The sequence below is a fragment of the Ranitomeya imitator genome, chromosome 2, assembly GCF_032444005.1.
Source record: "Ranitomeya imitator isolate aRanImi1 chromosome 2, aRanImi1.pri, whole genome shotgun sequence".
Lineage (NCBI taxonomy): Eukaryota > Metazoa > Chordata > Amphibia > Anura > Dendrobatidae > Ranitomeya > Ranitomeya imitator.
This window is the reverse complement of record NC_091283.1, coordinates 781,139,829-781,167,467: the sequence shown is the minus strand read 5'-3', so window position 1 is coordinate 781,167,467 and position 27,639 is coordinate 781,139,829. Positions and strand designations below refer to the sequence as shown.

Sequence of the window (27,639 nt, the reverse complement as noted above, 5' to 3'; positions counted from 1 at the left end):
CGGGCAGGCAGTAGGATGGCAGACATGGAGTTGTCAGGTGTGCAGTGGTCGAAGATTCAAGACATGTGTCAAGTCCTTCAGTGTTTTGAGGAATGCACACGGCTGGTTAGTGCAGACAACGCCATAATAAGCATGAGCATCCCCCTAATGCGTCTGCTGATGCAAAGTTTGACGCACATAAAGGATCAGGCGTCTGCACCAGAGGAAGAGGAAAGCCTTGATGACAGTCAGCGATTGTCTGGTCAGGGCAGTGTACATGACGAGGTACCGGGCGAAGAGGAGGTGGAGGATGAGGAGGATGATGGGGATGAGTATATTTTTAATGAGGAAGCTTTCCCGGGGGCACGGGAAATTGGTGGCGTGGCAAGGCCGGGTTCTGGTTTTTTGAGGGACACAAGTGACGTAGATTTGCCTGCAACTGCCCCTCAACCAAGCACAACCGCAGATTTGACAACGGGAACTTTGGCCCACATGGCGGATTATGCCTTGCGTATCCTCAAAAGGGACACACGCATTACAAAAATGATGAACGATGACGATTACTGGTTGGCCTGCCTCCTTGATCCTCGCTATAAAGGCAAATTGCAAAATATTATGCCACATGAGAACTTGGAACTAATATTAGCAACAAAACAATCAACTCTTGTTGACCGTTTGCTTCTGGCATTCCCTGCACACAGCGCCCGTGATCGTTCTCACACGAGCTCCAGGGGCCAGCAGACCAGAGGTGTTAGAGGGGCAGAAATCAGAAGTGGCGTTGGACAGAGGGGTTTTCTGACCAGGTTGTGGAGTGATTTTTCTATGACCGCAGACAGGACAGGTACTGCAGCATCAATTCAAAGTGACAGGAGACAACATTTGTCCAGTATGGTTACAAACTATTTTTCATCCCTTATCGACGTTCTCCCTCAACCGTCATTCCCATTTGATTACTGGGCATCCAAATTAGACACCTGGCCAGAATTGGCAGAATATGCATTGCAGGAGCTTGCTTGCCCGGCAGCTAGTGTCCTATCAGAAAGAGTATTCAGTGCTGCAGGTTCAATACTAACAGAAAAAAGGACTCGTCTGGCTACCCAAAATGTAGATGATCTAACCTTCATTAAAATGAACCACAACTGGATTTCAAAATCTTTTGCCCCACCCTGCCCGGCTGACACCTAGCTTTCCTATGAAAAGGTCTTGCCTGTGGACTATTCTGAATGACTTTTCCAATCTCGTAATTTTCTTCACCTGATTGTCCAGCATACGACATGTTTCCACCTCACGAAATGGCCAAACTCCCCACACGGGGCCGTGCTATCGCCACTTTGCGCTTGGACCCTTGAGAGTGCTGTTTGTCTGAAGAGGTGGGTGTGGCCGCTTTTGGTCGACGGCACTGCCACTGGGTCCCTCATAGTACAATAAAGTGTCTCTGGCGGTGGTGGTGCGCACCCAACGTCAGACACACCGTTGTAATATGAGGGGCCCTGTGCCTGTACCGCCGGCCACAAGACAGTTCCCCCCCCCAGCTCAAACAGTGCTGTACCACTAGCAAAATTATCTCTCACAGCTTCACCAATGTGTAGTCTAGCCGCTGACATCCTTCAATGCCTGGCACTGACAATACCATTGTTTTGACATTTTTGTTATGTTAGGCCTTCGAAGCCTGTCTGCGGTCCCTTCTTTCTACAACTACTACACTGACCAGGCCACTGCTGGCCGTGTTACCCTGGAACCAATTTAAAAGTGCCTACAGTCAGCCCAATTTTGTTATGTTAGGCCTTCGAAGACTGTCTGCCGTCACTCCTTCCACTAGACTTCCACTGACCATACACTGCTGCCCATGTACCCCTGGAACCAATTTAAAGTGCCTACAGCCAGCCCAATTTTGTTATGTTAGGCCTTCGAAGCCTGTCTGCGGTCACTCCTTCCACTAGACTTCCACTGACCAGACCACTGCTGCCCGTGTACCCCTGGAACCAATTTAAAAGTGCCTACAGCCATGTGTTATTATTTTAGGCCTTCGATGCCTGTCTGCGGTCACTCCTTCCACTAGGCCTCCACTGACCACACCACTGCTGCCCGTGTACCCCTGGAACCAATTTAAAATTGCCTACAGCCAGCCCAATTTTTTTATTTTAGGCCTTCGATGCCTGTCTGCGGTCCATTCTTTCAACTACTACTACACTGACCAGGTCACTGCTGCCCGTGTACCCCTGGAACCAATTTAAAATTGCCTACAGCCAGCCCAATTTTTTTATTTTAGGCCTTCGATGCCTGTCTGCGGTCCATTCTTTCAACTACTACTACACTGACCAGGTCACTGCTGCCCGTGTACCCCTGGAACCAATTTAAAATTGCCTACAGCCATGTGTTATTATTTTAGGCCTTCGATGCCTGTCTGCGGTCACTCCTTCCACTAGGCCTCCACTGACCACACCACTGCTGTCCGTGTACCCCTGGAACCAATTTAAAATTGCCTACAGCCATGTGTTATTATTTTAGGCCTTCGATGCCTGTCTGCGGTCACTCCTTCCACTAGACTTCCACTGACCAGACCACTGCTGCCCGTGTACCCCTGGAACCAATTTAAAAGTGCCTACAGCCAGCCCAAGTTTGTTATGTTAGGCCTTCGATGCCTGTCTGCGGTCCATTCTTTCAACTACTACTACACTGACCAGGTCACTGCTGCCCGTGTACCCCTGGAACCAATTTAAAATTGCCTACAGCCAGCCCAATTTTTTTATTTTAGGCCTTCGATGCCTGTCTGCGGTCCATTCTTTCAACTACTACTACACTGACCAGGTCACTGCTGCCCGTGTACCCCTGGAACCAATTTAAAATTGCCTACAGCCATGTGTTATTATTTTAGGCCTTCGATGCCTGTCTGCGGTCACTCCTTCCACTAGGCCTCCACTGACCACACCACTGCTGTCCGTGTACCCCTGGAACCAATTTAAAATTGCCTACAGCCATGTGTTATTATTTTAGGCCTTCGATGCCTGTCTGCGGTCACTCCTTCCACTAGACTTCCACTGACCAGACCACTGCTGCCCGTGTACCCCTGGAACCAATTTAAAAGTGCCTACAGCCAGCCCAAGTTTGTTATGTTAGGCCTTCGATGCCTGTCTGCGGTCACTCCTTCCACTAGGCCTCCACTGACCACACCACTGCTGCCCGTGTACCCCTGGAACCAATTTAAAATTGCCTACAGCCAGCCCAATTTTTTTATTTTAGGCCTTCGATGCCTGTCTGCGGTCCATTCTTTCAACTACTACTACACTGACCAGGTCACTGCTGCCCGTGTACCCCTGGAACCAATTTAAAATTGCCTACAGCCAGCCCAATTTTTTTATTTTAGGCCTTCGATGCCTGTCTGCGGTCCATTCTTTCAACTACTACTACACTGACCAGGTCACTGCTGCCCGTGTACCCCTGGAACCAATTTAAAATTGCCTACAGCCATGTGTTATTATTTTAGGCCTTCGATGCCTGTCTGCGGTCACTCCTTCCACTAGGCCTCCACTGACCACACCACTGCTGTCCGTGTACCCCTGGAACCAATTTAAAATTGCCTACAGCCATGTGTTATTATTTTAGGCCTTCGATGCCTGTCTGCGGTCACTCCTTCCACTAGGCCTCCACTGACCACACCACTGCTGTCCGTGTACCCCTGGAACCAATTTAAAATTGCCTACAGCCATGTGTTATTATTTTAGGCCTTCGATGCCTGTCTGCGGTCCATTCTTTCAACTACTACTACACTGACCAGGGCACTGCTGGCCGTGTACCCCTGGAACCAACATCAGAAAATATAAAAATAAGTATTTTGCTTATAAAAAAGAAAATACTGGTGAGATATCAAATGCAGACATTTTAACATTAAAAACAAACACACAACTCTAATCTGGTACAGTACTAAAAATGGCCACCAGCTACAATTACTTTCTCCTGCAAGTAGTTAACTGAAAGTTTTTTTAAATTGAAAACACACATATGGCATCCACCGAGTGTTGTCCTGTCGCGTCTTCTTTATATTATTGCCGAGAAGATGCAAAATAATGAAAATAATAAAATCATTAATTACCAAAATAATAGAGAAAGTCAACACCACATTGCAAATAAACATTCATTCCAAATAAAGAAGCAGGGCGCGTCCGAGGGTGAGTATATACCTAATAAGAATATAATCACCCTCGGACGCGCAATGCTTATTTCCAACAGCCTTCCTTCCTAAGAATCAGCCCTTCCGTCGTGTAGAGAGACGTTGTGTTACACTCCAAGGTGTTCCCCAGGTTGCCTTTCCTGAGCTTCGATCTTCCGGCTCTCGTTTAGTAGTTCTTGGAAACTACTCTGCATTAGGCCTTCAAATTGGGTATGGGGTGTAGAGAGATGGTGTGTTCCACTCCAAGGTGTTCCCCAGGTTGCCTTTCCTGAGCTTCGATCTTCCGGCTCTCGTTTAGTAGTTGTTGGAAACTACGCTGCATTAGGCCTTCAAATTGGGTATGGGGTGTAGCGAGAGGGTGTGTTACACTCCAAGGTGTTCCCCAGGTTTCCTTGCCATTGCTTCGGTCTTCCGACTCTCGTTTAGTAGTTGTAGAAAAGTACACTGCATTAGGCCATACAAAATGGGTATGGGGTGGAGAGAGATGGTGTGTTACACTCCAAGGTGTTCCCCAGGTTGCCTTTCCTGAGCTTCTATCTTCAGGCTCTCATTAAATTGTGGTTAAATGGAACAACTGCATTTGGCGTACTAGTTGGTTTGGGGCCTACTATCGGTGTCTGCCACTCCTTGCTGTTCTCCTCCACTGAACAAAGCTGTGCCGCCTGTTTACTACGGTTGCCAATTTTGAACTGCATTTCGACTACTTACTGATTTGGGCCTACTCTCTGTGTCAGCCTCTCATTCCAGTTGTCCTCCACTGCAATGCCCCCTGGTTATTCCTGTGTTACCAATTTTGAACTGCATTTAGCCCACTTTCTTCTTTGGGCCTATATCTGTGTTTCCACTTCATCGTGCCCATTGCCCAGCCAGTGATAGATGAGTCTGCTGGTACATTGACCCATAACGCAACATTCCCCGTGCACGCTACACAACAACATTGTGACCCTGCTGAAAGTCAGGTTGCTCTTCCCGCATACCATACCACCTTACACGGGGACAAAGAGGAAGGTGCAGATGAAAGTGCAGGTTCCTTCATCAGGTGGGGGGAGGAATACTAGTTGGCGACGTCACTGGCACAGGGCCTCTCATAGTACGCAAAAGTGTTGCTGCCGGTGGGAGGCGCCCCCGCCGTGCAAACACACCGCTGTACTTTGAGGGGCCCTGTGCCAGTGCCAATGCCAACGAGTGGGCCCCCCCTGCTTGCTCAGGTTCACAGCACTTGCAAAGTTGAAATACTTACCTCTCCCTGCTCCACTGCCGTGACGTGGTCCAGATTTCCTGGGCCCACTAATTACTTGAACCAGCCCTACCCCCCACAACTTTAGCCAAATGACCCCCAATTTCAAATGCCTTCCAATTATTATAAGGTAAATTACGCTTGACAAGCTTCATTAAGAAGAATGGATGGTTTTGACATTAAAATGGCCACTCTAGGTGTTTTCCTGGCCCCCACTCACTGCCGACTATGCTGCCCCATTGACTTGCATTGGGTTTCGTGTTTCGGTCGATCCCGACTTTACGTCATAATCGGCCGATTTCACTCGACCCGACTTTGGACATAGTCGGGTTTCGCAAAACCCGGCTCGACTCTAAAAAGGTCAAGGTCGCTCAACTCTAGTAACTACCACTCATTATTGCCTTATTTTTGTCTTTACATTGCAAAAACGCCACAGTTTACATTTCTTGATACAGACATATAATCTGACATAGCAATTCGGAGATTGGTTACAATGGTTAACCTATTATTCTCCTTCTCTTTGAGATTCTAATAAATGTCTTGCAAAAAGGAATCCATGGAAACTCTTTGGGTTATGGATAAATAAAGATACATGTGGAGAATAAAATAAATATATGAGATCTGTTTTTTTGTGCTTTCGTTTTCTACATTAGATACATACAGTACATGGATCCCTATACAGAAAAAATACAATTTTGTGAATCCCATTAAATTATAGGTTTTGCACTCATCAGTAGAGATGGGCGAACCTGAACAGTGAAGTTCGGCGTCCGTGCCGAACACCTACTGTTCAGGCATCGAAAGCAAACACGGACTGCATCAGGAAGTCCGTGTTACTGTTCGAGTTTGACTGCCTGAACATCCAGGTGTCCACCTATCTCTATTCATCAATAAAGAAACCACAGTTAAAATCATCGTGGGGTCCAGACATTAGAGATATGTGCTGATGAAATTCATTAACTTGAAAGTTGATTTAGGCCTCATCAAGACATTTCTACTCAGTCAAGCTTGTCGCACCATGGGGATCTATGGTAGTGTAGCTTCAGTTTACTAAAGCCAACAAGGTTCCACATGTTACATTAAATTAAAGGTTATGTCTTTTATTCAACATACATAATCTATCCATATGATAGGTATTAAGTGCACATTTTCTGGGGATAAAAATGCTGGGACTTACGCCAATCATAACAACTGGAGTCCCAAAGTTAAACATGTCAAGCCTTACTGAGCATGCTCAACCACTGTTTATGTATTGAGGCTGTGAGATTGCACATGGTCAGTAATGCTTTAAACATGCAATGCTTTAGGCCCCTTGTTCTCGGGATCAGTGGGGGTTTCAGTATATATATCATCTATCATGTATCTGTGGATGCATGATAAATGTTGTTTACGGGCCAATCATTTTAAGATACGTAAAACAAGGTTAGAATATACGTATGCATGTAAATGAGGTGATACCTCACTTTGGAAGAACACGGTTGATACAAGAATATTGTGGTTGACTAAAAATGGAGTATTTTTTCTTTTTAGTTAAAAAATAAACATTTTCAAATAATTATCCTGCAGGTCCGATCTTCCACAATATACATGGAGAGCGATAGGGAAAGTTTTTGCCTAAAAACTTTATAAATCTTTGCCTTGCTAAAGTTTCCTTAAAGTTCTTCATTGTTTTCTTGATTGGTTCAAACAACCATTCATGTCTATGTAGAGGTTAAAATATGCAAGTCTGAGGAACATTCTACAAATGTTTTGGTAAATGCTGGTAATACTGATGATCTTCAGTCACTATGAGAATGCAAAGCAAGCGATTTTACTCCAAAGATTCTTTGTAGCAACATCTATAAAAATCTGCATATGCATTTGCAAACCAAATTGGACCAACTTTACTCATCTTAAATTATGATCCCAAGTGGTGTCTATTACCAGCTTCTAAAGATTCCATTTATTGCAGAGAACACAGGCAGAAGAATACAAAAAAGAGGAGCAGACATAGAAAAATATTACATTTATGTCCTATTTTTCTTAATATTTTTTCTCAAGCACAAGGTGATTTACAAGCATGCTTTTTCTAAAGATTGCCTGAAAATATCATTAAAATAATGTCTTTAAAGAGTCGGACATAGCTGGCGAGCCCCTTTCATTACACCACACCTACTAGACAGTAGACCACATCAGTTGTCTTGAATATGTCCTTAAAGACGGGCATTTTGGACAATTGTGAGGGTGTGCTGTAGTGATATAGCTTTGACATGCAGATATTGGATTACAAATGTGGACACACAGGCACCATCCAAACTACACTGTAAAAATTGTAATGAGCCTTAGGCTGTGTTCACATGTTGCATTTTTTTTCTGTAGGTAAAACTTGCTCTCTTGGTGGTAAACAAGATGCTTACAGCTTTTTGGGTGCAGATTATGTGTGTTATTTGTCTACGGTACGTTTTTAATAAAGTTAAATTCAACAAAAAAGCAGCAAAAATTACACAAAAAGCTGAAGATATGCATGGTTGCAAAAACGTTGCAAAAACGTTGCAAAAACACTGAAAGAAGTGACATGCTGCAGTTTAAAAAAATGCAGCAGTTTTCCAATTCAGTCAGGTAAAAAAGCAAATCGTGTATATGAAACTTCTGAAAAATCACAGCTTGCGCTGATAAATTAATGTAAAAAGCAACTTTTAATTCACATAAAGAATGCAGCAAAAAAAGCTGCAAACCGCAACATGTGAGCATACCCTTAGTATGTTTGCTGGATCGATTGATAAGTCAATGCCATCTGTAGAAATCTGTGCTGACTTACACATATACTTTCCAGTGAAAGCATTGCCTTCATTCATACCTTTGGCACGCTATCATAGTTCTTAGATTTGTCAGTGCTGATATTACAACACCAGAGGGATGCCTTTCTTTTTAAGCAGTTAGTGATCCAGTCAAGTCATCCCTCTTGGCATATCAGTAAGAGGGACATTATATTGCAGCACGCATTTCTACCACTTTCAATAGTCAGTGTTTGGGGCTGTTTAATATAGAATACAGAATTAATGATGTCCTATCCGAGTGCCCAATCTGACCTCATTCTTCAATAAAGCAGCAGCATTGAAGTACATAGTATACATTATCCCCCTACCTTCCCCATCAATTGTGAGTCTATTGGGCAGGCACTGGGCATAGAACCTGGGGCAGCATTCTGCTTATAGGCTTTGGTGTTGTGCACAGTTTTTTGGAAGCTGTTCAGACACACCTTATTTTTTTAGTGTTCCTTTTATTGTGAACTTGTCAAGTTTCATCTAAACTGCAGCCTCCATGACCTTTTAGACCTTTATTAAGATGTTTTTGTAATATATTTATTGTTTTATGGAACATCAATCATTTTTAGTACCAAAGAAGAAAAAAAGAGGGAGAGCGACACTTCCAGTGGTTCAATAAAACAAGGATTTTATTTAGCAAGCCATAAAAAAGACAAATATGGTTAAAAAACTGTCGTGTTTCTGGTGTCCAGGATGCCCTTAGTCATAGCTCCAGAAACGCATAAGTTTTTTAACCGTTGGTCTTTTTTATGGCTTGTTAAATAGAATCCTTGTTTTATTGAGCCGCTGGAAGTGCCACTCTCCCTCATTTTTCTTCCATTGTTGCTTCACCAGCTGGAGACATGGCACCCACCGGTTTTGCCTCCCATGGACGTTAATCTTATAAGCATGGTTAGCTCCAACCACCTACTTTTTCTCTACCATTTTTAGTACTCTGATATTCTAATGAACAAGGACTAGTCCAGTAAGGAGACTAGTCTGGATTCAGTAACGGCTAGGGTTGAGCGAAACGGGTCGAAATTTTTCAAAAGTCGCCGACTTTTGGCAAGGTCGGGTTTCATGAAACCCGACCCGACCCCTGTGTGGGGTCGGCCATGAAGTCGGCGATCTTTTGAATCTAGAATCGGAATTCCGATACCGATTACCGATATGTTTATATCGGTAATTGGTATTGGAATTCAGATTTAAGTGTAAAATAAAGAATTAAAATAAAAAATATCGCAATACTTACCCTCTGACGCGCCCTGGTACTAACCGGGAACCTTCCTTCCTTAGAATCAGCCTTCCAGGACCTTGTGGTGACGTCGCGGTGACGTCGCGGCTTGTGATTGGCCGCGCGGCCGCCCATGTGACCGCTCGCGCGACCAATCACAAGCCGCGACGTCACCGCGACGTCACCGAAGGTCCTGGAAGGGCTGATTCTTAGGAAGGAAGGCTGCCGGAAAGAAGCAGGGCGCGTCCGAAGGTGAGTATATACCTAATAGGAATATACTCACCCTCGGACGCGCCCTGCTTCTTTCCGGCAGCCTTCCTTCCTAAGAATCAGCCCTTCCAGGACCTTCGGTGACGTCGCGGCTTGTGATTGGTCGCGCGAGAGGTCACATGGGCGGCCGCGCGGCCAATCACAGGCCGCGACGTCACCGCGACGTCACCGCAAGGTCCTGGAAGGCTGATTCTAAGGAAGGAAGGTTCCCGGTTAGTACCAGGGCGCGTCAGAGGGTAAGTATTGCAATATTTTTTATTTTAATTCTTTATTTTACACAAAAATATGGATCGCAGGGCCTGAAGGAGAGTTTCCGCTCCTTCAGACCTTGGGAACCATGGAAACCCAATGCACTGCATTGGGTTTCAGGTTTCGGCCGACCCCGACTTTTTTATAGGATCGGCCGATTTCACTCGACCCGACTTTTGAAAAAGTCGGGTTTCGTGAAACCCGACCCAATCCTATAAAAGTAAAGGTCGCTCAACCCTAGTAACGGCAGTTACGCCCACTGGATGTGATTGACATTCCCTGCACTGTCTAATGATGTACGCTCCTCTCACCAGCTCTGTTCCCCTTTTGCAGTTTTGCTCCCCTAAATCCAAATACTGACCCAAAACTAGATGCTTGGCAAGCGGAGCGGACAGCAGAGCCTTAGCAACATTATACAGTGCAAATTCTGAAAGACACGGGCAGTTCAGAGACTGCCAATTACATCCACGAGGTGAGATTGCAGCTCACCAGATTTGTCCTGGTTCTTTAGTGGACATCAATGTACATAAGTTGATTTTTTAAAAACTATGTTTAAAACAAAAATCAATAAACGTCTTGCTGGAATAAGTGAATAAAGATATAAAAGGTAACGGGAACAGTTTAAAGGAGACCTGTTAAGTTCCCTCTAAAAGGAAACTGTCACATAAAAAATGCTATTACCTGCATATATGATATTAATCTGTAGGTTAATAGTGTTTTGAACCTGTCCAGTGCCCACATTTAAAGCCCCGCCGCCGGGAGAAAATAAAGTTTATTACTCATGCCAGCATTCGGCTTCCAGTCACAGCGGTGACACCGACACGGTTTCAGTCAACGCTCTGTATTTAGAGAGTGTCGGCTGTAGCCGCGTCAGCCAGCACTTACTGACAGCCGGCCCTAATGCTGAGCCTGCTCTCAGTCAGGGTCGGGGGCTCGGCTACAACCTTCGCTCTCTATGCACAGAGTGGTGCAGACTGAACCCGTGACGGCACCACCCCATGACTGAAGGCCGAATGCCGCCACGATGAATAAACTTAATTTCCTCCTGGCAGTGAGGCTCTCAGTGTGGGCGTTGAGCAGGTTCAGAACACTGTTAGCCTGCAGATTAATCCCATAGTTGCAGGTTATCGTTTTTCACACGACAGGTTCCCTTTAAAGTGCGCAACGAAAGAGGATGATCCAGCTTCCAAATGCAAAAGATTTTTTATTGATTAAAAAATTCCATCATAAAAACAGGCACAGCTGCGCGTTTTTAACATCCATCGAAATGAGTAGCTGTGTCTGTATTCATGATTTTTGCATTCAGAAGCTTGATCATCCTCTTGATTTTTCCCTTTAAAGTGACCTTAAAAGAAAAAGATCTGTTTTTCTTGATCTGCTGCCATAGAAATATGCACAGCACTAAAGCAGATAAGCAGCACTCTGCCCCTGTTCTATCCCAGGTGCCTGCCTTTTTTTTTACTTTAAACAATTATATGCATGATATGTGATGTAGGATTCATTCTAACCACTGCAAAGATATAACCTTCCCACTGATAATTATCTCAGTTAATGTGTTTCATTTAGCTTCTAAAAGAAATAAAATTGATAGATGTGTAGCTTAGGAAAGAAATCTCATTTCAAGACCAGTGCCGGTGATGCTAAATCTAGTCCCTGAAAAATCTCACTGCTGCTTAAAACATTGTATGACAAAAGAGCATGACAGTTCACCCACCTGATTAATACGGCAACAGCTCCTGCCACCTCATCTCAGGAGGCTTACTTTGTGTCTCCATGCGAGGGCACCGACCCCTGGATCACTATTAGTTCACAGCCACAATGCGTAGAGATTTGCAGGAATTGACATTTGCACTCTCCCAAAGGCACTTTTACTGAATGTGGAATCTGGCTGCTATGACTGTAAGTACTGTGTACGTTGTGTATAGGGACATTAAATGAGAAAAATAACTTTTTTACACTTGGAGAATGTTTAAGCAGCGTAATGGCTGAAAGCATTGAAATAGTTGTTGCCTTCTTTGGATATTACTTACTTGTACGGCTTATTAGGTTATACAGATATAGTATAGAGACTCTCCTTTTTTTGGAGAAAATTGACAAAAGGGACATATATTCGGAAAGCATCATAGAAATAAGGCAGCCATAATACCAACATCAAGATACAAAACTTATGCACTGAAGGAGGCCGCAGCCCCCATGATAAAGTTGGTGGCAGCACAGGTGCAAAACACTATCAATTGATTAAGGTTGTGGTCGCCAGGTATTAGAATTCGGCATAAAAAAGGTTTGTATAAGACACCAGTCACATAAATAAGTGCAGTGCACAATGTCAGGCGAACAGCCTATTAGTGACGCCAATACTATTAGATCAGGTGGGTTTTCCAGCACAATATATATAAGTGCACTCCTCAAAGACAGACACAACAATTCCCCAAGCCAACACTAAAGGGATTGATGGCACCCTAAAAAAGGTGAGAAATTTGCAACAAAAAAGTTAAAAAGCGTGTGAAATGCATGAGGTATTGGGGAGATGTTTTGGCCAAAATACTCAAGATCACATTCCACATCAAGGGTCCTCATTGTCTTGCGAGTTCCTACACCAAACTAAAAAGCCAGACACTTCAATACATCTATGTGAAATGCCAATGCTAAGCAACCACCTCTTCCATGGATTGATATGCTGTGAATGATTGTAGGGGGTGCTACTATGTACTAACCATTTAGGGTAGCAAACCTTTTGCATCAGCCATTTTCCTTTTTGTAATTTTTAAAATGTAAAGTATGAAAATATGTAAACTTTTTCTGTGCCTAAAATACACAGGAGATGTGTTATTTTTAATGTCAGGCCATTTAGAGATACTGTAATTTGATCTTCAACTTGCTTAACTGTTAACATGCCACTGTACAGCACATATTGGGGATAATTATTTCAGTTTGTATCCATAAAGTGCACATGAACCACACAACAAATTTGCTTAAATGGGTCATTTCCCTTAAGAAAATCCTGTTACCCAGGTGCAGTTTGTTATATAAAAAACAAATCATACTTTGCTCACCATGCCTGGGTCCAGTTGGGTCGACAGCCAATCAGTTAGCTTAGAGCATGTGACCATGGCTTTCCATGTAGATGTTCAGAACCGTTGAGCTCTGTTATTGAATGATGCACTACCAATATGAGTTCAGAGCTACAAGCAATATCAGATACAGATACAGGGAGCAGTGTCAGAGACTGAGGCTCCGATTCATCAAAGGTTGCACAATCAATCATAAAAGCATTGAAAGGTCACAAAAATTAGGTAAGATTTAGAGTTGCTCCTAAATTGTGTGACTTGTGATGTTTTCACGGCAGTATCACCCAGCTGCACAGAAATAGGCAGAGCTGGGGCTGTACTGAGGCATGGCGGGGGGCATGACACCTCAACCTGTCTAATTCATGACAAGCTATGGTGTTCCCTATACCAGAAATCTCACTCTATTACCTGACTTGGGTGACATTTTTGGCGTAGCACACGAAGGTGCAGAACATTCATCAGATGCTCCAGATTCATGGAGATGCGTGTACCTCTTCATGTATCAGGAGGGTCTGACTCCAACATGCCCCTTTAACAATGTCCCAAGCTACACCCGTGCCTGAGATTTGCTAAAAAGGAACAACCCCTTTAAAGAGGCATCATGTGATGTTCAGAGGTTGGATTATATATAGTGAGACATGTGACGAATGAAATCTACAATTTGAAGAAACTGTAAGCGGCTTTAGTTTGCTCACTGGATTGAGCGATAAAGTCAGTGCCATCTATAGAAATCTGTGCTGATGCTGAATGATACAAATACTTTACAGTGAAATTCTTGTCTTTCTTCATGCCTTTGGCAACTTATCATTGTTCTTAGATTTGTCAGTGGTGATTTTGTAGCAGTCGGGAGATGCCTTTCTTGTTAAGCTGTTTGGGAATCAGTCAAGTCACCGGCAGATCAGTAAGAGGGACATAATATTGCAGCACACATTTCCTACCACTTTCCACTCAATTGCGGGTGTGTGGGACTGTTTATTGGTTATTATAGCATCCAAAATTATTGATGATCTCCCTTAATCCTGACATGGGTGGGAGTCTGATCTCCAGAAATATAACAGCTATTAGCTTTCAGTGTATAGCAAATAACATGGTTTGGCTGGAATGACCCTTTATGTTATATAGAATTATGTAAATCCATTCAACACATTTATTTCTGTTCTGATTGAATCAGTGGTGGACACAGACTGAAGAGGGCCCCTGTGTAAGAACAGTACATCATCCCACTTTATGTGTCTGCGGCAGAAGCTGCTTGCTCCTTTGGAGGTAGGAGTGCTCTCCTTTATCTCTCAGGTCCCTGCACACCTTGCACCGTTGGCAAGTCCGCCCCTGGATTGAGTCGAAGAGTTGACAACCTTTTTTGATCCAGAACTCTCTCATTTTTCTTGTAGACATGTTGCATGAGAAGTCAAGTAGTGCATGACCCAATAAAATCAATGGGATCTACTTGCTATGCTCAGAAACACCAAGTTCTCAAGTTTAGCTGCATCAAATTATGGAGCTTCTATTTTGCATCTGTATGGCTTTATTCATTATACGTCTCCAATTAGTCTACCCAATAATTATCTTCTAAAGAAAAAGTACTAAAGAGGATTGGTGGTGTTTGGAAATTCTGCTTTGACATAGCAATTAATGCCATCTCCGAGGGCTTAATTCCATTTATGTCAAAACCAACAAATGCACATAAAAACCCTCTTTTACTTGAATTTTGAACTGGCCCCTTAGAGATGCTTTTCTGTGTGCTCCAAGCATGAATTTTACAACACAAGCCTTCCTTACCACGTTGTCACATCGTGTGTTTAGGAAAATAATCTTTCTTTCTTAAATGATCTTTCTTTCGTGTTAGAATAAAATACAGTATTCCTTAAAGGATGGTTCTTTTTTGCCATTGTCTGTTTTCATAATGTTACATCTGTCACACAAACATTCCAGCGACCGGATCTGATCTTCTGTAGCTCCTGTACAAAACTATAGTATTCTTTGATCCTTCTCAGAAAAGATTTAACAAGTCTGTAAAGCTGCTTTTTCAGTTGGCATATCAGTAACTTTTGTTCTGGGGTTATTTCTGCTGTTGAACAATTGGGAAAGAAAAGTTAAAGCCTACCTGGAACATCATCATTTAATAATAGCATCCCCCAAAATTCAGTGATTTTAAAAGAACATTGAGTATTAGGAAATTGAGCACCAATTGTGCTCAAAGTCCTGTATTTCCTGTACTAAAACCTGTTTGTTAGTTAATGTATAGTGTGATTTTTTTCTTTTGGATAAATATTACAGTTAATCAATAGCATATTTTAATATTAAAGGCATTGAAGGTATAGCATGTCATGTCAAATATGAATTGTTGCAGTAGATGCAAAGATTCTTCTGTGGCAGACTCCCATGGGTCCTTCTGGGAAGGTCCTGTACTTGCTGCAGCTATAAAAGGTTTGCATGGCCGCACAGCCATGCGCTAGTTTACATTTGAAAACGTGTGTGTTGATGAGTGCAAGTCGTTCTTTCAACATCCCCTCCCTTGTGTATGACTGCTCGCGAAAGGTGGATGTCTGCTATCTAGCGCCCGGTTAAGCTATCAGCACAAAGCCACACGTAAACAGCGTCTAACTGCTGTGACCGCCAGTGCAGCACCGTGCGCTACTAGAGCACTTACCTTACCCAAGTCTGGGTGGTTAGTGGCGTCCGCTAGTGTGGCACAGCACGCACTTCTGTGCATATTAGTTACTCTGATACCCCAATTGTGGTGTTGATTGTAAGAGGTCTACACAAACTCTAATCCTGTGTCATGGGATAGAGTTCTGTGATTAATTGCTTGCGCTCTCTGTGCGGTACCGCGACACTGTGACGTAACAGGGTTCGCTTTCTTCATACAGGGTGAAGTTAACCCATGTGTGTATCCTCATTGTACCACCATATAGTCCGTCAATACTTAGCAGCAGGTTCTATGTCTGCACGGAGGACGCACCTTTTTCTATCTATTTAATTATTTGGTGCGTTCCGCTAGCCCTAACATACTGCTAAACAAAAAGTGGAATAACAAGCGATCAAAAAGACGGATATAAATAACCATGGTACCGCTGAAAACGTCATCTTGTCCTGCAAAAAATGAGCCATGATACAGCATCATCAACGAAAAAATAAAAAAGTTATAAGTCCTCTGAATAAAGCGAAGCAAAAATAATTTTTTATATAAAATAGTTTTTATCGTATAAAAGCGCCAAAACATAAAAAAAATATAAATGAGGTATCACTGTAATGATTCTGACCCGAAGAATAAAACTGCTTTATCAATTTTACCAAACGTGAAACGGTATAAGCACCCCCTCAAAAGAAATTCATGAATAGCTGGTTTTTGTTCATTCTACCTCACAAAAATTGGAACAAAATGTGATAAAAAAGTCACGTGCCCGAAAATGGTACCAATAAAAATGTCATCTCGTCCCTCAAAAATCAAGACCTCATGTTACTCTGTGGACCAAAATATGGAAAAATTATAGCTCTCAAAATGTGGAGACGCAAAAACTATTTTTTGCAATAAAAAGCGTCTTTTAGTGTGTGACGGCTGCCAATCATAAAAATCCGCTAAAAACCCCACAATAAAAGTAAATCAAACCCCCTATCATCACCCCCTTAGTTAGGGAAACATAATAACATTTTAAAAAATATATTTATTTCCAGGTTCCCTTTAGGGTTAGGGTTGGGGCTAAAGTTAGGGTTAGGCTTAGGGCTCAAGTTAGGGTTAGGGCTACAGTTAGGGTTAGGGTTATGGTTGGGGATAAAGTTAGGGTTAGGGTTGGGGCTAAAGTTAGGGTTGGGACTAAAGTTAGGCTTAGAGTTGGGGCTAAAGTTAGGATTTGGATTACATTTACGGTTGGGATTAGGGTTGGGATTAGGGTTAGGGGTGTAGTTAAGGTTAGGGTTGGGATTAGGGTTAGGGGTGTGTTTGTGTTAGGGTTTCAGTTAGAATTGGGGGGTTTCCACTGTTGAGGCACATCAGGGGCTCACCAAACATGACATGGTGTCCGATCTCAATTCCAGCCAATTCTGCATTGAAAAAGTAAAACAGTGCTCCTTCCCTTCCGAGCTCTCCCCTGCGCCCAATCAGGAGTTTACCCCAACATATGGGATATCAACGTACTCAGGACAAATTGAATAACAGCTTTTGGGGTCCAATTTCTCCTGTTACCCTTGGGAAAATACAAAACCGGGGGCTAAAAAATAATTTGAGTGGAAAAAAAGATTTTTTATTTTCACGGCTCTTTGTTATAAACTGTAGTGAAACACTTGGGGGTTCAAAGTTCTCACAACACATCTAAATAAGTTCCTTGGGGGGTCTAGTTCCCTATATGAGGTCATTTGTGGGGGGTTTCTACTGTTTAGGTACACCAGGGGCTCTGCAAATGCAACGTGACGCCTGCAGACCAATCCATAAGTCTGCATTCCAAACGGCGCTCCTTCCCTTCTGAGCTCTGCCATGCGTCCAAATGGTGGTTCCCCCACATATGGGGTATCAGTGTACTCAGGACAAATTGGACAATGACTTTTGGGGTCCAATTTCTCCTGTTACCCTTGGGAAAATGCAAAACTGGGGCTTAAAATAATTTTTGTGGAAAAAAAATAATTTTTATTCTCATGGCTCTGCGTTATAAACTGCAATGAAACACTTGGGGGTTCAAAGTTCTCACCACACATCTAGATAAGTTCTTTGGGGGGTCTAGTTTCCAATATGGGGTCACTTGTGGGGGTTTTCTACTGTTTAGGTACATCAGGGGCTCTGCAATCACAATGTGAAGCCTGCATACCATTCCATCTGTCTGCATCCCAAACGGCGCTCCTTCCCTTCCAAGCTCTGCCATGCACCCAGACAGTAGTTTTCTCTCATATATGGGGTATCAGCGTACTCAGGACAAATTGCACAACAACTTTTTGGGTACAATTGCTTCTGTTACCTTTGGGAATTTAAAAAATTGGGGGCAAAAATATCATTTTTGTGAAAAAATATATTTTTTTATTTTTATGGCTCTACATTATAAACTTCTGCGAAGCACTTAGTGGGTCAAAGTGCTCACCACACATCTAGATAAGTTTCTTATGGGGTCTACTTTCCAAAATGGTGTCATTTGTTGGTGGTTTCAATGTTTAGGCACATCAGGGGCTTTCCAAACGCGACATGGCGTCCTATCTCAATTCCAGTCAATTTTGCATTGAAAAGTCAAATGGCGCTCCTTCCCTTCTGAGCTCTGCCATGCACCCAAAGTTATTTACCCCCACATATGGGGTATCAGCATACTCAGAACAAATTATACAACAACCTTTGGGGTCCAATTTCTCCTGTTACTCTTGGTAAAATTAAACAAATTGGAGCTAAACTAAATTTTTTGTGAAAGAAAGTTAAATGTTCATTTTTTTTAAACGTTCCAAAAATTCCTGTGAAACATCTGAAGGGTTAATAAACTTCTTGAATGTGGTTTTAAGCACCTTGCGGGGGTGCAGTTTTTAGAATGGTGTCACACTTGGGTATTTTCCATCATATAGACCCCTCAAAGTGACTTCAAATGTGATGTGGTCCTTAAAAAAATGGTGTTGTAAAAATCAGAAATTGCTGGTCAAATTTTAACCCTTATAACTCCCTAACAAAAAAAAGATGGTTCCAAAATTATGCTGATGTAAAGTAGACATGTGGGTAATGTTACTTATTAAGTATTTTGTGTGACATAACTCTGCGATTTAAGGGCATAAAAATTCAAAGTTGGAAAATTTCGAAATTTTCAAAATTTTTGCCAAATTTCCATTTTTTTCACAAATAAGCGCAGGTAATATCAAATAAGTTAACGCTATCATGAAGTACAATATGTCACACGAGAATACAATGTCAAAATCACTGGGATCCATTGAAGCATTCCAGAGTTATAACCTCATAAAGGAACAGTGGTCAGAATTGTAAAAATTGGCCCGTTCATTAACGTGCAAACCACCCTTGGGGGTAAAGAGGTTAAAGAGTCTTCAGGGGTAGGAGTATCACAGTTTCTGTCCACACCATTAGATTTCATTAAATTTATATGGTGATAGGTTGACTCTCTCAGGTTCTCTCAAAGGTAGACACAAGAATGCATCTTGGGTTAATGTTCTGCTGGCTTATTAAAACACAGCATAAACGATTGCAGGATTTAACAAAATACACCTGGTCTTTCTGGCATAATGGCAAAGCAAAAGATAACTTATAGCAGAGTCTATATGCCTATGAGATTCACCTGCTCAGGATTCAATAAACTTCAGCTCCCACTGGAGCTACCGACTGGAGACTTCCCAGTCTCCAAACACACAGCAGAGAAAAAAAACACAGTCAATGGACTTCATCAATCAGACCCCTGTGGTGGAGATGTGGTGAGTAGCCAAAATACTAAACCCTGTCATTGTCGAATAACCCCTCAGCACATAACTTGCTGGAAACTTCTGGGTTTCACATTACAGAAGGTAGCAACCTTTGTGACACATATCTCACATACATCGCCAGTGACCCTGTCACAACACTTAGAGTTTAGGTTTAGGCACTAAAAAGATTTGTGCGAGTATTCCTTTAGCATATGTCAAATTTTGGTTAAAAAGCATGTCTAAAGTAACAAAACTGTAATGCTAATCAAAGTTTGTAAAACAGTGCCATATTTAACCTCTAGCATCAGTCAATGTGATAAGTTTGATGCATCTAGTCTACTTCTAATATATAAGTTTAAGACAATACTAATAAATCTGCCCCACTGTAAATAGTCTTTAGGATTAAATTAACCCCTTAGTGACAGAGCTAATTTGGTACTTAATGACCAGGCCAATTTTTGCAATTCTGACCACTGTCACTTTATGAGGTTATAACTCTGGAACGCTTCAACGGATCCCGCTGATTCTGAGATTGTTTTTTCGTGACATATTGTACTTCATGTTAGTGGTAACATTTCTTCGATATTACTTGCGATTATTTATGAAAAAAATGGAAATATGGCGAAAATTTTTAAAATTTTGCAATTTTCAAACTTTGTATTTTTATGCCCTTAAATCAGAGAGATATGTCATGAAAAATAGTTAATAAATAACATTTCCCACATGTCTACTTTACATCAGCACAATTTTGGAAACAAAATTTTTTTTTGTTAGGGAGTTATAAGGGTTAAAAGTTGACCAGCAATTTCTCATTTTTACAACACCATTTTTTTTTAGGGACCACATCACATTTGAAGTCATTTTGAGGGATCTATATGATAGAAAATAATGAAGTGTGACACCATTCTAAAAACTACACCCCTCAAGGTTCTCAAAACCACATTCCTGCTTCACAGGAACTGAAACAATGTGGAAGGAAAAAATGAACATTTAACTTTTTTTTGCAAACATCTTAATTCAGAACCATTTTTTTTATTTTCACAAGTGTAAAAACAGAAATGTAACCATAAATTTTGTTATGCAATTTCTCCTGAATACGCCAATACCCCATATGTGGGGGTAAACCACTGTTAGGGCGCACCGCAGAACTTAGAAGTGAAGGAGCGCCGTTTGACTTTTTCAATGCAGAATTGGCTGGAATTGAGATCGGACGCCATGTCACGTTTAGAGAGCCCCTGATGTGCCTAAACAGTAAAAACTCCCCACAAGTGACACCATTTTGGAAACTAGACCCCTTAAGGAACTTATCTAGATGTGTGGTGAGCACTTTGAACCCCCAAGTGCTTCACAGAAGTTTATAACGTAGAGCCGTGAAAATAAAAAATCGCTTTTGTTTACACAAAAATGATCTTTTCGCCCACAAATTCTTATTTTCACAAGGGTAACAGGAGAAATTAGACCACAAAAGTTGTTGTGCGATTTCTCCTGAATACGTCGATACCCCATATGTGGGGGTAAACCACTGTTTGGGCGCACCGCAGAGCTTGGAAGTGAAGGAGCGCCGTTTTACTTTTTCAATGTTGAATTGGCTGGAATTGAGATTGGACGCCATGTCGCGTTTGGAGAGCCCCTGATGTACCTAAACAGTGGAACCCCCCCAATTCTAGCTCCAACCCTAACCCCAACACACCCCTAACCCTAATCCCAACCTGATCCATAATCCTAATCACTAACCCTAACCATAATCACAACCCTTACCCCAAAACAACCCTAATGTCAACCCTAACCATAACCCTAATCAAAACCCTAAATCCAACACACCCCTAATCCTAATCTCAACCCTAACCTCAAACCTAACCCTAATCCCAATTCACCCCTAATCACAACCCTAACCTTAACCCTAATCCCAAACCTAACCCTAATCCCAAGCGTAACCCTAATGCCAACCCTAACCCTAATACCAACCCTAATCCAAACCCTAACCCTAATCCCAGCTCTAACCCTAACTTTAGCCCCAACTTTAACCCTAAGGCTACTTTCACACTTGCATCGTTTGGCATTCCGTCACAATCCGTCGTTTTGGACAAGAAACGGATCCTTCTAATGTGCCCGCAGGATGCGTTTTTTGCCCATAGACTTGTATTGCCGACGGATCGTGACGGATGGCCACACGTCGCGTCCGTCGTGCACTGGATCAGTTGTGTTTTGGCGGAGCGTCGCCACAAAAAAACGTTTAATGAAACGTTTTTTTGTACGTCGCATCCGCCATTTCTGACCGCGCATGCGTGGCCGTTACTCCGCCCCCTCCTCCCCAGGACATAGATTGGGCAGCGGATGCGTTGAAAAACTACAGCTGCTGCCCACGTTGTGCACAATTTTCACAACGTGCGTCGGTATGTCGGGCCGACGCATTGCGACGGCCCCGTACCGACGTAAGTGTGAAAGAAGCCTAACCCTAAATTTAGCCCCAACCCTAACCCTAAATTTAGCCCCAACCCTAGCCCTAACCCTAGCCCTAACCCTAACCCTAGCCCTACCCCTAACCCTAAACCTAGCCCTACCCCTAACCCTAACCCTAACCCTACCCCTAACCCTACCCCTAACCCTAACCCTACCCCTAACCCTAACCCTAACCCTACCCCTACCCCTAACCCTAACCCTACCCCTAACCCTAACCCTACCCCTAACCCTACCCCTAACCCTAACCCTACCCCTAACCCTACCCCTAACCCTAATTTTAGCCCCAACTGCCTTTCTCCTGCCGGCCGGCAGATGGAGACAGATGGCGGGCGCACTGGGCATGCGTCCGCCATGTTCTTCTGCCGGCGGCCAGGAGGAGCAGCAAGAGGATCCAGGGACCTAGGTGAGTATGCTAGGGTCCCCTAATCCCCCTATTTCTCTGTCCTCTGATGTGCGATCACATCAGAGGACAGAGAATTACACTTTACTTTTTTTTTTTTTTTTTTTGCGGTCGCCGGTAAACAGTTAATTACCGGCGATCGCAAAACAGGGGTCGGTAATACCGACCCCGATCATGCTCTTTGGGGTCTCAGCTACCCCTGGCAGCCGAGACCCCAAAGAGTCTCCCGGTGCCGGCCGGTGGGCGCACTGCGCATGCGCCCGCCATTTTGAAGATGGCGGCGCCCACCGGGAGACACGAGGAGCTTCGGGGGAGCTAGGTGAGTATTGGGGGGCCACCTGGGACCCCTTTTCTCTGTCCTCCGATGTGCGATCACATCGGAGGACAGAGAAATTAAAAAGAGATCGCATTTTTTTTTTTTGCGATCGCCGGTAAACGGTTAATTACCGGCGATCGCAAATGCGGGGTGGGTTAAAAACCCCCCGAATCATGTTCTCTGGGGTCTCGGCTACCCTTGGCAGCCGAGACCCCGGAGAAAATTGGCCTCTGGGGGGCGCTATGGACTTTTTCCACAGCGCCGTTAATTAACGGCGCTGTGGTTTAAGTACCCTTAGCGGCCGCCGTTAAAAGGCGTATCGGCGGTCGCTAAGGGGTTAATATAACAGAAGAGGAATTTTCTTTTAATTCAACATAGATATTTGCTTTCTAGTGATGAGCGAGTGTACTCGGGTGGGCTCCGAGTATTTGTAACTGCTCGGAGATTTAGTTTTTGTTGACACAGCTGCATGATTTATGGCTGCTAGCCAGCCTGAGTACATGTGGGGGTTTCCTGGTTGCTAGGGAATCCCTACATGTATTCAAGCTGTCTATCAGCCGTAAATCATGCAGCTGAGACAAGGAAAATTAAACCTCCGAGCAGTTACAAACACTCGGAGACCACCTGAGCGTGCTCGGGAGAACCCGAGCAACGAGTACACTCACTCATCACTATTGCTTTCCATTCTGACTGTATAGTAGGCAAAAAACCCCAAACTAGCACTGAATCCTATTAGCCAGATATTATGTACTGCATGCATTGATAATATGTCCTGATTTTCAGTGATTGCTTAGACTGTTTCCATTTATCTGTGCCTTCAAAATCAGGTTTCATGTGCTTCAACTGATTACAATATATGTCAAAACCACATCAGTTGTCATCCAGTTTCTACTGCAAAAATACAGAGCTGGATTGACATGCTAAATATATAAGTTGCGATTCATTAAGACTGGCATTTTAACAGCAGACTTAATGAGGGGAATGGAAGAATAAATGGCGCCAAATTTATAAAGAGGTGCATGCCACTTAATGACGGACACATTTTATCAGTGATGTGCACCTCCTTGCACCTTGTCAGAAATGTTGCTTCAGTCAGTCCCAAGCTTGGCCCAGTTTGGCGGAGCCCCTCGAAACTTCAAATGTCGCAATGTGTTGTGCAACTCCATATTGTTACTTTTCAATGTGTTTTATGCCAGTTTTCTGGACAAAACACTTTATGTATTGGCGCTATGGTGTTTTCTGATCTGACTTCTTAAAGGGTCCGATATAGCAACTGATAATCATGGTCAAGTAAGCTATACTATATCAATCTATGGGGTCAGTTTTTGTATCAATATTTGCTTTCTAGTTTTAATGTACAAAACTTAGATGTTGTTTTCACCAACCTGACCTTTTGCCTTTTTTTATTCCCTCAAATATGGCAGAAATCAAAACTTTTAGGGATAATTATGGGGCCTCATTACAGTTGCCTACTTAATGTTTTAATTTTTTTTTCTTGACAACTCAAATAATCACGGACAGTCAACTTTTTTTTTTGCACACACATTATATAACCATAATAAATCATAAAGATTATAACTGATACATGTCTACAGACCATAAATCCTACATGTAGACATGGGCTGCATTCCCTGAAGGGTGATAAATACAGTCATAAAATCTGTACAAGTTTCTTCAGCTTCATAAAAAATCACAGAGGCATTCATTTTTTTTTTACGGAAAGGGAAAAATACGCCCTATTTTTTATTGACCTCTAGGATTAACTAGACGGTTGGCAACCGTGGGTGTCATAAAAAGTACAAAAGAATATTTAATAGTGTGTGTATGGACCCCTAGATAAATACCATGACATGCTTTTTCTGCTTGCATTCCAAAACTCAGCATGAAAGGATACAAGTCCTCTTTAATTTCTTCCTGTGCCTTGATTCTCCGACGTTTAAGATTTTTCCTTGAGCGGTGCAACCCTAGCTTTAGTAAAAACATCCTCCTACCTATACGTCTTTCCTTAACATACCAATAAAAAGCTATTTTTTTCTTTTAGAAAATGTATTCCTGATGCTTAAGAAAAAGCAAACATAAACGAATCCATGGAAAATATTATTTTTTTGGACATTAATTTATTTGTATTAAGTTAAGTGGAGGACATTCAAGGACAGCATCCAGCCTACCGTTTCCTTTCAAAGCCACTACACTTCAAATCCTTCAATCTTTTTGCAGCCGAGAAAAAAAGACAAAAGGGATAAACACTTATCTGTGTCAGTAATCCCTGAAACTCTTTGGTAAACAAGTTTAAACTCCAGACTACATGTCTAGAAAATATGATATTTTGGAGGTTTGTCAAAAGCAAACAGACACGGTAATAACCGCTGTAATTGCTCTTATTTTTTTCTTATTTACATGAACACTTTAATGTAATACCATCAACTGTAGTTTAATGATCCTCCACGAAAGTAACCTCAGTTGAACCAGAAAACTATTCGATGACGTACTATTTATTTAATAATTTAAGGGCTCAATAGAATATTGCAGAACCTCCAAATTTCCACTTATAAATGTAAATGGTACCATTTTCTATTAATCGCTTTTATTAATTGTATATGTCAAAACTAAATGTTATCATTTCACTAGCCTTAGCATTTTTCCACTTTGGTAACCATTCTATGGTTTCAGTAGATCTAAAATTTGATTTTCTTAAAATACAATTGCTGTCATGAAACCAATTATATTATTCCTTGTGTATACAGCTTAAATGTAAATCTGTGTGTCTCCATGGCTACAGAACTTTATAGTATGAATCTACACTAATCTGTTGGTCTGCTCTTTTAATGCTTTCTTCTACTGTTAGGAAGGTGCAAAGTGTCAGATAGAGAGATTTTTAGGTCACAATCATGGAATTATGGCAGGGAAACTATACTTTTTTGTAAAAATTAATCTATTGGTGAAAAAGGGCATCAAACTGTCATAATTAACATATTCTGCATTTTGGAAAACTAAGCCAAAGAAGGTAAAAAATCTCATAAAATGACTTTCACATTTGCATATTTTGGTCAGCAATTTCTAGTACTATACTTAAGCTTATGATCAAAGAAATAGCCACAGAATTCCTATATAATCCATTCCTCATGTCCACTGGCTTAAAAAAACTGCCTCAAATATTGTGTTAGGATTAGTGATGAGGGAGTGTGTTCGTTACTCGAGATTTCCGAGCATGCTCGGGTGTTCTCAGAGTATCTTGGATGTGCTCGTAGATTATGTTTGTGTCACCGCAGCTGCATGATTTGCAGCTGTTAAACAACCTGAACACATGCAGATATTACCTGTTTGTTAGGGAATCCCCAAATGTATTCAGGCTGTCTAGAAGCCTCAAATCATGCAGCTGCGGGAACACAAACATAATCTACGGGAATGCCCAAGATACTCAGAGAACACCCGAGCATTCTTGGAAAACCAGAGTAACGAGCATAACTAGTTAGGATATGTGCACACACTCAGTATTTGTAGCAGATGTGTTAGCAGGAAAATTTGTTTTATGTGTTTTTTATTTATTATTTATGCAGTTTATTCCATTCATTCAAATGCGTATAAAATGCTACATAAACACTGGAAGAATTGACATGGTGCACATTTGAAACAGTTTCAAATCAGCAAGGAAAAAACAACCAACATGTGTATGAGATTTCTAAAATCTCATTTTCTTAGCTGACACAGTAAAATTCTAAGTTTTTCGCAACGTAAACACTGGCAGTAAATCAAGAATTAACATTTTTGGTTTAGTTTAATAACTTGGTTTCTGGAAAAACTTGGATTGTACACCACCACCATTATGTGTTAGGCTAAGATCATACGAGCATATGAAACATTTTCAGATTTTAATACAATAAAAGACAACTTTTCTATCCATATTGTCCTCTGTAGAACAAGTTCAATGAGAAGTTCAATAGTAATCTCACCGCTTACTGCTTGTTGCTGCTCCCTGTATTGTCCTCGATGCATTTTTGTTGCGCATCTAGAGTGCAAGTCGTAAAGTTGTGGCATACATCTTGATGGCACATAGCCAAGAGATGAACAATGAGATGATCATTTTTTTAAACATTTTTTTTACTTTTTTGCCAGCCTTTAAAGGGAACCTGTCACCTGAATTTGGCGGGACAGGTTTGCGGTCATATGGGCGGGGTTTTCGGGTGTTTGATTCACCCTTTCCTTACCCGCTGGCTGCATGCTGGCCGCAATATTGGGTTGAAGTTCATGCTGTGTCCTCTGAAGTACAAGCCTGCGCAAGGCAATCCCTTTAACGGTTCAGGAAAACTGTGGCCAGCTGGCCTCCACCTTGCTGAAATAGAGTGGAACAAATTGCAAAAAAAAAATACGCATTCTGGAGAAAACAGATTTTTGTAAAATTCAAGTTCAATTCTTCTTTTGCCCACATCTGTTGCATGCCAATTCTCTGTGTGCCACCATTACTAGTCCTTGCTCCGTTAGTAAATCAAAAGTGGTGACAATATGCAATAATGGTTTGGACATTTTTTCATCAATACAATAAAAACAGTGAAAATGAGCTAAGCATTAGGGAAAGACCATAACTACAATCCTATAGTTCTTTTGTAACTTTGTGAAGTTTCCCAAATGCATGAGCTCTTTTTTTTATTAAGAATTTTTATTTGAATGTCTTTGTTAGGTAAACTAATTTATGTTCAACTTGTGTTATTTTAAAAGCCTAAAATCACCACTTCTAAATTTATTTATGTTCTCATTTACTATTTATAAGTAATGATGGCAGCCTACAAACTTTAACAAAATAATGAGGCTTGGTCATAATTTAGGTTATTTGTATTTGCTTTAATTTGCAGGATTCATTAGTCAAGGCTAAGATTGCATAGACACTTCAAAGTGATCAGTTGCTTCATAAACTTTACTGCCCAAATTATGTGAAAGAACATAAGATCATGTAAAGATTGAAATATTTAAGATTTAAATTTACAATTATAATCAATTTTAAGAGGGCAGGGATATTTTCTCCAAAAAACCTCACTAGCGATGAGAAAGCACTAAAAATGCTCAGATGCTCATTACTCGAACCGAGTAATTCCCAATGTTCGGATACCTGTTTCG

At 41.9% G+C, this 27,639-nt stretch overlaps 1 protein-coding gene across 1 annotated transcript in view; it reads left to right on the top strand.

Annotated features, from left to right (window-relative positions):
- The window catches only part of PCDH15 (protocadherin related 15), a 2,320,333-nt gene that overhangs the window by 59,776 nt on the left and 2,232,918 nt on the right, over positions 1–27,639 (top strand). The gene's annotated exons all lie outside the window — the stretch shown is intronic.